This window comes from Mytilus californianus, unplaced genomic scaffold (genome assembly GCF_021869535.1).
Source record: "Mytilus californianus isolate M0D057914Y unplaced genomic scaffold, xbMytCali1.0.p SCAF_12, whole genome shotgun sequence".
NCBI lineage: Eukaryota > Metazoa > Mollusca > Bivalvia > Mytilida > Mytilidae > Mytilus > Mytilus californianus.
Window position 1 is genome coordinate 29,798,678 of NW_026262604.1, and position 4,394 is coordinate 29,803,071.

A 4,394-nucleotide genomic window follows, 5' to 3' on the forward strand; every position below is an offset into this window, starting at 1 on the left:
CCGGGGTCAAGTGCTAATGCTGAAAACGAGCTCCAAGTATAAGATGTATAACGTAGCTGGTCCCCAAAATTAGCACCCAAGATCCACTGCGGAAAGCACCAGATGTTCCAAGAATGGTATACTCAAGCAGAGCGTATCCATCAAGCGAAATAGAAAGCGTACCACTTGATTGACCCATGAGCCATCGCCTTCTTCAGTTATCCGAAATATAAATAGCTTTATTTAAAACACATGTGTATATCATGAAAATTGTTACATGAAAGCTTATTGTTGAGGATTAACTGAAGGGCTCGACATGACCAGCCGATTGATCGAACCGGGTCCATCCGACCTCCCGTTTAGATGATATTGGAGCCAAAGCAGCTTATTGAACTATAGTCTTGTCCGTCCGGGTATTTTCTGACCGTAAGGAGTCTGGCTACAGCCCTCATCCGCAAGGATCTCGTCAACCACCGACACGGGTAGCAACCCACGGCCAACGGGTTGGAGAGCCTATTTTATTCAAAACATCGGGCAACTCGTACGATGTTCGGATCACTTTAGTCTGGTCTCTACCCTTCGACCTGTCCAGCATGGGTAACCCTACCAGGAGACGAAGCTCCAACTGGCACAACTCTTGGGGTCACTGAGACACGCAAGCCCCCCGACCACGGCAAGGATAGCGATCCACCGGGGGGCATTTTTGTTTGAAGAAGTCGGTAAAGCTTCTTATTTTTCTGTTTTGTTTCTTTTATAAAAATAGATTACACGTTTTATTCGGTGTTTAGGTGTAAAAAAGTAGAGATGTCGGATATTAGGGGAAAAGGGGGAGGGGTTTAAAAAGTAAGATCTGAGAAAAAGATGAAAAAGTGGGAAGTCGGGAAAATTACAAAATATTCTGATTTAGGAAATGAGCATCCCTCATAAAAATAGTACATTTTCCAATACTTCATCTTGTCATCAACCAACTCATTTTATTTGGTTTCCACCAATAGAATTCCACAAAAGCGAGATAATCGTTAAAACATAATTCTTTCGGAGATTAAATTATTGATATTCTTGCTATTGAAAATGCCGACTTTTTAAAAGAGAAAAAAACCTCGCAGTTCAGTGATCAATATAAAATATGAACAATGAATTGTCTATTGCTTCTTTTACAGTTGTGACGGCTAAAATTGAATCGTTCTCAGCAGATAACTTCCACACCAACTATCAAATATCTGTGACAAAATTTTATTATGTAAGAATTGACAGTTATCGTCATATGTGTTTACAGTGGAAGTCCGTGGAATTCATAAGTATATAAACGAACAAAGAATACAATTCAAATTGGACATTATTTGCCCGTTTTATATTAGACAAATACTTTTTTCTATTGTGATTTTCGAATCTGAGGGAAGAGGGGTTGTGGTTCGGTTCGATTTATATTGATTTTTGTACATTATTTAAACTGCCAATTCCATCTTAGCCTTTTTTGACTTTTTTTGTAAACAAAGATTACATGATACTACGTTATCTTTGTGTCAGTATTTCAGTTGAGATTTTCTATCCACTTTTTTTTTTCTTAAAATAAATTCCAAACTTATAAAACCCTTTTTTGTAATAGAAAATAACTTTGTATATGCTATATGCTTTTGTTCTTTTTGCAAAGATATTTGACTGTTTCATTGGACTAATTTAGGAATTTACGTTCAGTTTGGGTTATAAGACTCTCCAAATGATCTTCTAACATGTCTAAAGATATAAAAATAAGATGTAGTGTGATTGCCAATGAGACAATACTCCAACAGAGACCAAATGACAAAGAAGTTTACAACTAAAGATGTGTGTTTTAGATACGCGTAAAACATGTTATAGGATATAAGCGCTGAAATGTTATCAATAAGTTTGTTATTATTTTAAATTTGTTTTGACAGGGTAAGATGAACTATGATAAGTTGTCAGATAAAAAGACCCTGCAGACACCGAAATCAAGTGCAGCATGTGGTCCTGTAGTTCTCACTGTAGGATCGAGTTATATTTTATCAGGTAAAATAATGTTCGTCATTACAGAATGAAGGATAACATCCTTTATAGTGTAATTATTAAAACCTTTTTATTGGCTAAAACAACGTTGCATAAGATGGAAAAATCAATAACATGCTGTATATTTCGTTTAGTGATACAAAACATTAAAGTATCCGCAATCGAAACATTAAAATATCCGCAATCATATAAATTATGTAGCAACAAATTCATTGTTGCAAATAATATATGGGACTGTGTCGGGTAAAGGAGGTCTACGGTTTTGTGAATCTAAGTATACTGAACAATTTACCTCCTGATTTAAGGTACCAATAGACTACTGTCGATTTAGTTTTAATTTGTGGATTACATTTTGGGTCCTTTTTTTGACATCTTCAGATGTTTCAAGTCTTATAAATCTTTGGCTTTAAACAGTTTGGGCTTTGAGCATTTCTGATGGAGGTAAATCCAGAAAACTGTCTCAGACGCGTAAAATTTTGCAAACGATCACCTAAGCTGTGTTTCGCAAAACATTTCGAACTTTTGGGTACTAAATGCTCTTCAATTTCGTACTTTATTGGACTTTTTAATATATTTGATTCGAGCTTCACTGGTGAGTCTTTTGTTAACGAAACGTGCGTTAGACGAAAACAATGTTAATCCTGGTATCTATGATGAGTTTATTGTAGTTTTATTTTCATATCGATATGATTTGGAAAAAAACTTTACCTTCATGTCTCGGACGCATAAAATGTGTAGTGTTATTTTCATTTCGATATGACTTGGAAAATGGGTTTACATTCATTTAGTTGTGGTTATAGAACCCCTTCTTTTTGATTAGGATACAGTTTAAGGTTAACATTAGGTAAAGGAAAGGTTATGGGTTAAGGTAAGCCAGTGTTCGAGTTTCGGTTCTGGCTAAGAAAAGAGTTGGGGTTAGTAGAGTATTACATTCTATGGTGAATTTCTCCTCAAGTAAAAGAAGCCCGAGAGGTAAATGGTTTAAAATTTGAATTAATAAATTTATAAGTAATTCATAGCATCAACTGCCTATAACTTTTACTGTCATTAAATAATTTAAACAAATATATAGAATCAGCAAAATAAACACACTGTAGGGCTAATGAATACAGTTGTTTTAATTTAATTTCAATTGATCATATTCGTTGTACATTTAGTTAGTTTGTACACTGTTTTCACACACTAGTTGACCTGTATGATGGGAAAATGAGCCATAACTTGTGCGGACTCCAGGTTGAAGCCAAAGGTGCAAGTCAGGTCTTGTTACAAGGTTTGGCTGGAAAATATAAAGATAATTGTGACTGTATTCTTGTTTAAGCGACGACAGGTGTCACCAGTTGAGCAGACACATCTAAATAAATATGTATCTGATTATGGCCTTGTGTAGGCCCTTTGTCGATTTACTATTTTTTTTTAAATGGTGTTTTTTTCTGAAGGCATTTTAATTTGTGTTGTTAAATTGAACAGTTTTGCCTAACCGGTTACTCGTATAATCTTTCGACCGATTAACCGGTTAACCGGTAGTTAAGTTGATGTTTAATGACCTACGTACAATACTTTACAAATGCACGTTCGTATGACTGATGTTTATCCTTGAAGATTGTACGGCTAGGCTTTGAGCATTCCTGGTGAAGTTTTACTTTAAATAATCTAATACTACCATATTTAATATGGCGTTTGTAATACATTCAGATTGCGAAGATGAAAATCGTCGATTTGACAATGTCTAAAACTGTTGATTGTTTAATTTTCTCTCATGTCTCAAAATATTATTTGGGTGTTTAAATTTGAGATGATCATGCGTGATACTCGTACCACTAATTATACATTGTTTCCATTCACATAATGTGCATTTACCATTTTTGAGTCGGCATTTCGTTTAACGTATGACAATGCCTTGGACGATTAAGGTGGCATATTTAGATGTCGTTTCACGCAATATTAAACCAAAAATGAAGCAATGAATTATATTATAAATTTAATCAGCTTACAACTGTTTAAAATACATGTCTGCTAATTATGTTCACTTTGAACCTTGCACCGAGCTGAAAAACGAGTTGTCTTTGTGCTAATTAATTTTGTAAAATCGGAATGTTTTCAAGGTTCACAATATCAATCAAAACACTGGCCAATCGACCTGTCAAATCAATTACCATGACGATCATTTCAAAATTCAACCAGTTTTGTTGATGAGTTCAATACACATTTATAGCAAATCTATTAAAATTAAAAAAAGATCCGGTTAACCGGTTAGCGATTTTGGTATTCGATATTCGGTCATTCCGACGGTTAACCGTTAAAACCGTTGACAACACTATTTTAATACATCATTAGTAATTTTTTCCTGATTTTTATTGTCCCTTTGGTATCTTTCGTCTCTCTTTTGCAAC

At 34.7% G+C, this 4,394-nt stretch overlaps 1 long non-coding RNA gene across 1 annotated transcript; it reads left to right on the forward strand.

The window, feature by feature from the left end:
* The first annotated feature begins 1,144 nt into the window (after window positions 1–1,144).
* LOC127721677 (uncharacterized) lies at window positions 1,145–3,231 on the forward strand. Its single transcript, XR_007991392.1, has 3 exons — window positions 1,145–1,219; window positions 1,896–2,007; window positions 3,191–3,231. It is a non-coding gene; the product is annotated as an uncharacterized LOC127721677 (long non-coding RNA).
* Window positions 3,232–4,394: the final 1,163 nt, after the last annotated feature.